Raw genomic sequence first — 9,788 nt, forward strand, 5'->3', positions numbered from 1 at the left:
TAGAACGTTACCATCATCAGAAAACGTTCTATTGGATATCTTATTATACCAGAAAAGAAGAAAGCCATAAAAAACTACTGGGGTTGTACCAAAAAACTCAGGAAGCAACAGGAATAAGCCTCCATGGACAAAGATGGGATAATTTGAGCGCCAGTCGGGATAATAACTGCAGTGAAGTGCATTGTTGTTGTTCAGTCTCTTAGTGTGTCTGACTCTCCCGTGGACTGAAGCACGCCAGGTTTCCCTGTCCTTCACTATCTCCTGGAGTTTGCTCATACTCACGTACGTTGCCATCCAGCCATCTCATCCTTTGTTGCCCACTTCTCCTCCTGTCCTCAATCTTTCCCAACATCAGGGTCTTTTCCAATGACTTGGCTCTTCAAATCAGGTGGCCAAAGTATTGGACCTTCAGCTTCAGCATCAGTCCTTCCAGTGAATATTCAGGGTTAATTGCCTTTAGGATTGGCTGGTTTGATGTCCTTGCTGTCCAGGAGACTCTCAAGAGTCTTCTCCAGCACCACAGTTCAAAAGTATCAATTCTTCAGCACTCAGCTTTCTATATGGTCCAACTCTCACATCAGTACATGACTACTGGGAAAAAAACAACAACATAGCTTTGACTATATGGATCTTTGTTAGCAAAGTGATCTTTGTTAGCATGGATATTTCAATTCATGAATTAATTATCATACTAAAAGAAAATTTACTGGTGACTAACCGTGCTAGGGAGCCAGGTCATTATTTGAAAACTGGAAAATAAAGGATATCAAGCATTTAATCAGTAATTTCATAATGGAAAGGCCATATAAATTCTTGAGATATACTGAGATGCATAGCAGAAGGCCCTTTGGCAGGTTCCATGGGACTGAGTGCCTGTTGCTCTTCGCCAGAATCAACTCAACAACAAACACATTCTAGAACTGCTTTTTCTTCCTTCCCTCTTTTGATTCCCATATTGCCCTGTTGTTCACTGGGATTCTCAAATAAACTGCTGTGTGCAAACTTTTCTCTCAGGCTCTGCTGTGTGGGGCAACCCAGGCTAGGACAGCATTCTGGCTCAAATTCTTGAAAGAGAATCTAATGCACTTGGCATATAGATTTGGTTGCTGGGTTGTCAATCTACTCCTGGTCCAACTTCCTGAAAGGGGCTGCCTCTTCCAGAGATGTAGGTAGAACTTCTTAAAGTGGAAGAATAGAAGGGAAGAGATGATTATTGGAGGTGAAATAGATTAACGTGTCCAGCCTGCAGCTCTGCTACAGACAGAATGACCTGTTGACCGTCAGCATCAGTATCACCTGGGAGCTTGTTAGAAATGAGGAATCTCAGGGCCTAGTTGGACCTACTGAATGCAAACCTGCTTTTTAACAAGACTCCCCAGGTGATTTACATGTATAAAGTAAACTTTTCTAGAAGGAGAAGTAATGATCTGGGGCAGGGCTATTTTTATAAAAGATGTTGCTTCCAAAGGTCAGTGGGAAACACATATAGGGGAAGGAGAGAGAGTACATATTATTGGAACTGGGGTGGGGGGGGCAGCGGGCAGGGAAGCTGGGGGTTGGGGGAGGATGGAAGAGGAAAAGCGAGATCGAATCTCTCTGAAAACACTTTAAATCCATAATAGAAAAAAAGCACTCTGTAACTAGGTTATTATACACTGCCCCATAAACCTCAAAAAATGGGAAAATAAAAAAGTCCCCCAAAATGTCTCTATGTGTTTTGGACAGACTGCAGATTAAATATTGAATCCGAGGCTTCTTTTAGGGGTGGAGTATGTGTTCATGAGGAAGGCAGAACCAGTCCGGGCAATCTACCCCTTCCCTCTGGACACGCTGGACTTCACCATCCCTCCCCGACCCCCTATGTCCCTTCCCCCTCAGTTCACTATCCCCTCTTTCATGTAAGAGCCTTTAGAAACAGGCATGTGTTAGTCACTTAGTCATGTCTGACTCTTTGTGACCTATAACCTACCAGGCTCCTTGGTCCATGGGATTCTCCAGGCAAGAATACTGGAATGGGTTGCCATTTCCTTCTCCAGGGGATCTTCCCAACCCAGGGATCGAACCTGGGTCTCCCACATGGCAGGCAGATTCTTTATCTTCTGAGCCACCAGAGCATGGTGTACTGGTAAATGTTTAACAACTGGCTCTCCAGAAATATAAAGCTCTGATTTGTACTGTTGGCCAATTTCCATAGTATAAATAGTTCCATGACTGATTGTAAACTGCCATGACATTAACTGAACATGGAGTTGGGAGGTGGTACGTAGTGGCTCCAGCACACCCCAGGAAGTAAAGGGTTGAAGGCACCAAACGGAGTGGTTTACAGACTTCCCAGAAGTGAGGGGAGGAAAATTAAGTTGATGACAACCTGCAGTGCTTGCTTTACCTTCAGTAACTATGATTCTGAAGCATAACTATCAAGTTAAAGGGACTTGCCTTGTCTCCTGGGCTCCAGGCTGCAGATCTGGCCATCTGGTCCAATCTGTGGCTGTTTCTTAACTCCAAGTTTATTGAGAATGTCCTTATGTTGTAGTTCTAAAAGAACCAGAAACTCAGTTGGAGAAAACGTTTGAAGGGAGCCACAGTGACTTACAGTCTATATTTACCAAAGCTGCTTCCGTAAACATTATCTGGGCTCGGAATGCTCACACCCACCCTTCATGGGCACACCACGCCCTATTCTCCCCTGCCTGAGTGTAGCCCTAATGACTACCACCCAGATCCCTAGGTGTCACACACCCTGCTTCTCTGGCCAGAGTCCAAGCCCTTGCCTTGTTTCCTTGAATGCCATCCAAGAGTTGCATACCTGTCTTTCCTGGGAGATTTCCAGCTGGCCCATAATTCCCTTCCCTTGGGGATGTTAGCAGATAAGGCATATCTACCTGACTTGCTGTAGGCACTGGCAGGCAGCTTGAACCTCTCCCCCTGCTCACAAACACTGCCATGGGGGCTCAGTGTTGGGTCTCTCAAGGCCTGATCCAAGGGGCCCATCCTCTCTGGGCACCACCTACCCCCCTCCCCAAGCTCCATAAACCATTGATTTCTGTTTGGTGCAGCTGAACACCCTCTCCTCACCTTTATCCACAAAGTGCACAGCGGAATTCCCCATAACTGCTCTGGTTGCTTACCTTCTTGGAAAGCATCCAATGCTAGGAATCCAGCTCATTACAGACAGCCCAGATTAAAGTTTCTTAAACTTTATGATCAAACCAGTCCATCCTAAAGGAAATCAACCCTGAATATTCATTGGAAGGACTGATGCTGAAGCACCAGTACTTTGGCCACCTGATGCAAAGAGCCAACTCATTGGAAAACACCCTCATGCTGGGAAAGACTGAAGGCAAAAAGGAGAAGGGAGTGGCAGAGGATTCTATGGTTAGATGACATCACTGACTCAATGGACATGCTGCTGCTGCTGCTAAGTCACTTCAGTCGTGTCTGACTCTGTGCGACCCCATAGACGGTATCCCACCAGGCTTCCCCGACCCTGGGATTCTCCAGGCAAGAACACTGGAGTGGGTTGCCATTTCCTTGCCTCTAATTCAAGCTCAAGTTATGCAGGAAAGAGTCCCAGCTTCTGCTGTTAGACACGAGAAGCTGACCGTGGAGCATCCTTGACCTCTCTCTGCCTCCCAGCAGTCCCGAGAACTGGGGTCCACTGTGTCCTCTAACTCCCCACAGAGGTTCCTCCTGCGAGGCGCCTGCTGAATTTGCAAGGACACAAAAATGGAAGTGCCTGAGGGGAGAGTTTCTTCCAAAGTTCCTGGCTGTCAAAGAAATGAATATATCAAATGACTCTGAAAGAAATGATGGAAGAGATCAACATTGTAGGCACCTGGGAGATCAGACTGTCCAAGTGACTTGGTTCAAGAGGAGACAGGAGCCAGAGCAGAGAATATACTGCACTGGAATTGCTAGCATTACGAGCAAGGTTTCAGGAAACTTATCAGGGAAGGTTAACTCGAATGGGCACTAATGAATTGATGACTCAGATCCAGGAACAGGTAAGACTGTAACAACCAAAGGCAAAGGGAGGTGTGATGTCATGTAATTATAACATCCCATAGGGACTGGCACTGGGCTACAGGGTGGGATTGGTTGTCCCCTGCCCAGTGAGCAAATGATCAGGTTTTTAACTAAAACATGGACTGTGAATATGCCCGGAATTCTTAATGCATGCACTTGAATCCTTTAGCTCTCTTATCAAAGACTTTCTTTGTATATAAAGGACTAAACTAGATATGGGCAGATCTTTAAAATGCATTAGACTGGGGCTACTTGAACCTTGTGTATTGTAGGTACTCAGAAAATGGCTTATTGATTATAATGTAGTAAGGCTCATCCCTGTCATGGGGGGCTATGGCCGTGGTCTTTAAAGAGTGAGCGATAGTGACACATGTTCAGAAAATCCCACAATAGTCCACAGATGGGCTACCTCTCTGCTAGGACAGGGCTTCACCTGCTTATCCCCAAATGCATAAAGGTTGAGTGTTCCCTCAGCCTTAGGAGAGGTAAGACATAGCACCAAGCATTAATCTAAGTCTTGGAATCAGGCTGAGGAGGTCAGATGTGTGTATTAACATATATCCTAAAATCAGGAAAACAGCCTTTCCCTCATCCTCCTCATTTCCAAAAATATCTTTATGAGATATTCTCTATTGTTTTCCCAGTGCAGTTAGGTCAAAGTTTGCCTTATAAGGAATTTCACAGTTTTGAGAGCTCTCCCTATAGGAAGTTTTTCCTGCTGTTCTGCCTGAGTTGCCTTCTGCTTAATTTTAGTTCATTACATTTTTAAAGACAGGGAGTGCTTTATGGGGCAAAAGGCCCAGTCATCGTGGGAAGAATGAATCATTTCAAGAACAGCGAGATGTGGGGGGAAGGCCAAGGCAGCTGAGGGCAGGAAGTTGGGGGTGGATGGGTGACTGAGAACAGCATCACAAGTCTGTCTTTTCTTCTGTTACTCCCACTAGGGGGTGCCCAGCATCCCAGGATAATCACTATTACTAGGAAGTTGAGGTTGGAGGGGCATCTCCTTCTAATACAGAAGGGTACCAGCTGACCCAGGTTTCCTGCCTCTCTGTCCTGATCTGAGAAGAGATCCGGAGGTGGGGCATAGGGAGTTGGGGGTAGGGGTTGGCTGGGTGGTATCAGATTAAAGGCACCAAGAAGGGGACAACAGAGGGTGAGATGGTTGGATGGCATCACTGACTCGATGGACATGAGTTTGAGCAAGCTCTGGGAATTGGTGTTGGACAGGGAAGCCTGGCGTGCTGCAGTCCATGGGGTCGCAAAGAGTCGAACATGACTGAGCAACTGAACTGAAACTGAATGCCTCTCAGGCATTTGAGGAGTCTCTTTTCTTGGAAACCTCTGGGGATATCCTGGGTTCTCTAGAACCTAAGGGTCTTAAAGTCATTGGTTGGAGTGATTATGGACCAGAAAAGTCCTCCTGAGCCCAGGAGAAGTGGTGATATTTCACCTCTGATGGGTGAAGAATTTGTGATAAGAAATGACCAGGACTGAGGGACTGGTTGCAGACCAGGGATGGAATAAAAATAAAAAATGAGGTGAGATTCTGAAATAGAGTAGGTAACAGGTATGGATGAAGATCATGGAGAGGTGACGGTATTTTGAGGGTCTCAAAACAGCTAGGCAATCAGAATGGTCACAGCATAACTTTAATTGTGAATGGCTTTCTGAAAAGAAAATGGAACTTGCACTTTGATAGATGTGAGTTCAAATTTCAGCTCAGGCATTCAATAGCCATATGGCTTTGGCAATTTAAGAAAGTTATCCAGCATTTTTTCTCTTTTATTTTGTTATTGAAGTATAGTTGAATTACAATCTTGTGCAACATCTTTAATCCTTAATTTTCTCATCTTCAAAATGAGACTAATGATACTAGGACGATTTGAGAATTTAAAAGATATAACGGCATATAAATCACTAAATAACTCTAATCTTTTCCCTTTTCCTCTTTCCTGTTTGGAATTGATTGCGGGCAAGGAAGGGCTTCCCCGGTGGCTCAGCAATAAAGAATCTGCCTACAAGTTAGGAGCCACAGGAGATGTGGGTTCGATCCCTGGGTCGGGAAGATCCCCTGGAGTAGGGCATGGCAACCCACTCCAGTATTCTTGCCTGGAGAATTCCATGGAGAGAGGAGTCTGGTGGGCTTCAGTCCATAGGGCCGCAAAGAGACATGACTGAAGCGACTTAGCACGCACACATGCATAATGGCAAGGAAAGATGTATCTGTTCCTTTTGTTCTTGTCCTGAGATGTAGGATATCAAGACTGCAGCCCTGGGGTCAGAAGATCCTCCCTGGCCTCTGCAGTTTTCTGACCACAGGACTTCAGTGAGTACTCAGGGCACTCTGTAGAAGGCCTACCCTCTTTGACCCTTTCGACAAATCCTCATACTTTGGGCTTTTCAGGCATAATTTAGAAAAGAGCCTCCAACTAAATTTTTAGAGGTCACCATCTGGTCCTGAGACCTTCAATCTTGGAGAATTAAACTTTCTTGTCTGCAGCCTTGCAGAGCACCAAAGCCTGGCCTGGAATCCAGGTGCAATGTTCTCTTGTATTAGCAGTTAATCCATGTTAATATGATAATGATTCACTATTATTTTCAGCACAGTTTTCCAAAATATGGGCCACAGACCATTTGTACCAGCATCAGCAGGTGGGCTTGATAAAAAATGCAGGTCCCTGGCCTCCTGCCAGACCTGTGCAATCAGACTCTCTAAAGTTAAAAAGCAAAAGCTTAGAAAGTTAACCAGTCCCTCGTTACACTTTTACGAAAATGTTATGGAAACATAAGACCTTAGTCATCCAGAATCTCCTTTGTGGAGGAAAATTGGAGCCCTTGGGCAGATTTCTGGTTGCTTCAAAAATTATGTATTTTACTCAACTTTAGCAGCATGTCTATGAGTATTTTTTTTATTAAAGATATCTTTGTGTAATTGAAAAAAAAAAATCATACCTTAGAGGTGTTTCTGACCCTGCTTAGTTACAGGGCCAACTCTGTCCTTAGCCACTTATTCACTCCCCCCAGAACTTTCTAAACGCTGGAAACATTGCCGTGAAGGTCACAGACCATTTCTGTGGATACCCGATGAGACAGTGTGATTCGGAAAGTTCACTTTAATTCAGTCCTAAGCCACAGTGATAACCTGGTCAAGGCAGTGGGGGAGGGAAGGGAGTCCTGGTTCTTGTTTCTGGGGATGGGGGAGGGGGCCACCAGAATAAAGGCTGATCACCAGCTTCCACTTCCTTTATGTTGACAGAGCTCTTGCTGCCAGTGTAGCTGTGCTTATACTGAGAGTTGGGGCAAAAATGAGCCCTTCCTCCAAAGCTGTGAACTCTGATCTCTTAGTCTAGAGAGAGATGAGTTGTGGACATTGAACAGACACCAGGAGCTTCCTCCTGACAACAAGGACTGCATGAGTTGGCTTTTCAGAGGGAACTTGTGACTTTGGATCACTCTGGAGAGACAAACCTTTTTTGGAAACAGCAGTGGCAGCAGCTTACGCATTAAAGTTCTGACCAGCTCTTATAGCCTTTTGAGTGAGAGGGTTCTACCTTGACCTCTGGGTGTCCCTGCATTGCAGAAACACAGTAGCTGTTCAGGGCATACTGGGAGCTGTGGGTAAATTTTCCAAGGAGTCACATCAGCTTCGGAGTGCCCAAAATGAGCATAAAAATGCTGCCAGGAAGACAGTCATTGGTACCATAAATCTTTTGGGGAACAAAGTAGAAAATGAATATTAGTGAAATAAAACAAGACAGGTCATGGTGATGTAGCTAATGTTACTGTCCTCAGCACCTAACTGCAGGTCAGGGGATGGGGTGACCAGGTGGACCTGGTTTCAGCCTCTTTCCAAGAGAGGCTGCATCCCTCCCTGAACAGAACACTGGTGGTAAAGGGCTCTCCTCTTTTAAAAGGAGGAAGCATCCTTTGCATCCTTCCCAGTCTATTCTTTCCCTTATTTTCCAGGAAACAAGAGGATTCATCTGATTTAACTGGAGATGGCTCCCTTTCCTAATTTTTGTTCCATTCCTGAAGCTTCCGCCCTGCAGGGCTCAGCGTGAGCAGACAGGAACATGCGAAGAGGCAACCACTCGAGAGGTACCAGTTCCCAGAGGCAGAGCCACCCCTCTGCTGGGCCTGGGCAAAGAAAACTCCCCACCTCTTTCTTGTATTCAGTGGGGTTTTGCTGAACCTGGAAAGGAAGTAAATTCCAAAGGCAGGAAATGACCCAGAGACCATAACAATATGTGAAAAGCCAAGCCGGTACTTCCGTGGCTTTATTTCAAACTATTCTAATCTGTGTCCCAGGAAGCCTAACCCATTACCAGATGGAAATCTGTTTCCAGACGCCTCTGGGCATCTGCCACTCCCGGCTGGTGACATTTGTACGTTTCAAGAAGGCAGACCTGTCCTGATAGCTTCAAACTTCCAGAGAGGGGCAACCCCAGGAGGGTCCTCAGGTCTCTGGCTGGGCGCATCGACCATCTGATGTGCTTCGTCATAGCTGCATTGTTGCTGGCCCCCAGCCTAGATCACTGGCACGCCTAGTCTGTTCTTGAAGACTCGCAGGATCTGAAATCAAAAAGCCCTGTGGTGCCAGAAAAAGCTGGCTGCCTTGCTGGCTGCCTAATCCCTTCCCACCAGGCTTCCCTAAAGAAACCGATGAGTCAGGAAGGAAGAAAACGTACCTGAGGGAGAGCTGGGTTGGGCTGGTCTCTCTCATTGCTTCTGAAAATTCCTCCTGTTTTGTAATGCGGGTGACGTTTGGCGATTCGGTTGTGCTTTTCCTGTGTCTTCCTCTATCATCTCTCTCTTCGAGGAACATTTCATTTACCACTCATGAAATTGTTAGGGGAAGCACACTGATTGAAACCGCCCACCCTGGCCAGGCACCATGGTAACCATTTACATGAGTTGTTTTATGACAGGAGATCCTGATAAGGAATACGGAACTAATAAGCCACCACCAACCGGAAGAATTCGGGAAAGGTCGAAAGGAAACACCGCATGTCCGTCCACTTCCCAGAATCCCTCTGGCTAGCATCCATCTTGGCTGAGCTATGCCTGCGCCACCAGGAAGGACTCTGAATTAGAATGATTGGCCAAAGACCACCTGGAAACTAATCCCATCACCATAAAACCAGAGCAGTTCTCCTGGGTTCCCTTACCCTACTGCTCTCCACCCAGGTGCCCTTTCCCAATAAAATCTCTTGCTTTGTCAGCACGTGTCTCCTCGGACAATTCTTTTGTTAGACAAGAGCCGAGTTTCAGGCCCTGGAAGGGGTCCCCTTTCCTGCAACAAAATCAGCTTGGCAAAAACAGGAGTCCCTCTGATGGGGAGTTAGTAGTCAGTGTTGTAAAGATGTTTTCACTTAACTTTTGTCCCCAGGAGCAGGGTAAGAAAAACTTTCCACCTTGACTCCCAGATGGAACCATTGTTTACCTGCCTTGTTCTGGCCCCGGGGCCTCTGCTTTTCCTGGCTTTTAATTTTTCTGAGCACCATATCAGTCTTCCCATGGGTTTTAAACACAGTGACTTCTGGGATACTTGCTTCAAACAGGTATCCTGCTAATCCCCTCCCCTAGTAATCAGACCCCGATGCTGGTAAAGATTGAAGGCGGGAGGAGAAGGGGATGACAGAGGATGAGATTGTTGGATGGCATCACCGATTTGATGGACATGAGTTTGAGTAAGCTCCGGGGGTTGGTGATGGACAGGGAAGCCTGGAGTGCTGCAGTCCATGGGGTTGTAAAGAGTC

The 9,788-nt window shown here is 46.1% G+C and overlaps 1 long non-coding RNA gene across 1 annotated transcript; it reads right to left on the reverse strand.

The window, feature by feature from the left end:
• Positions 1–8,194: 8,194 nt before the first annotated feature.
• LOC129622946 (uncharacterized) lies at positions 8,195–9,563 on the reverse strand. Its single transcript, XR_008700195.1, has 4 exons — positions 9,473–9,563; positions 8,939–9,093; positions 8,718–8,841; positions 8,195–8,601 (listed from the first exon to the last, which is right to left on the reverse strand). It is a non-coding gene; the product is annotated as an uncharacterized LOC129622946 (long non-coding RNA).
• Between the last annotated feature and the right edge of the window lie 225 nt (positions 9,564–9,788).

Source organism: Bubalus kerabau, chromosome 11 (genome assembly GCF_029407905.1).
Source record: "Bubalus kerabau isolate K-KA32 ecotype Philippines breed swamp buffalo chromosome 11, PCC_UOA_SB_1v2, whole genome shotgun sequence".
Classification (NCBI taxonomy): Eukaryota; Metazoa; Chordata; class Mammalia; order Artiodactyla; family Bovidae; genus Bubalus; species Bubalus kerabau.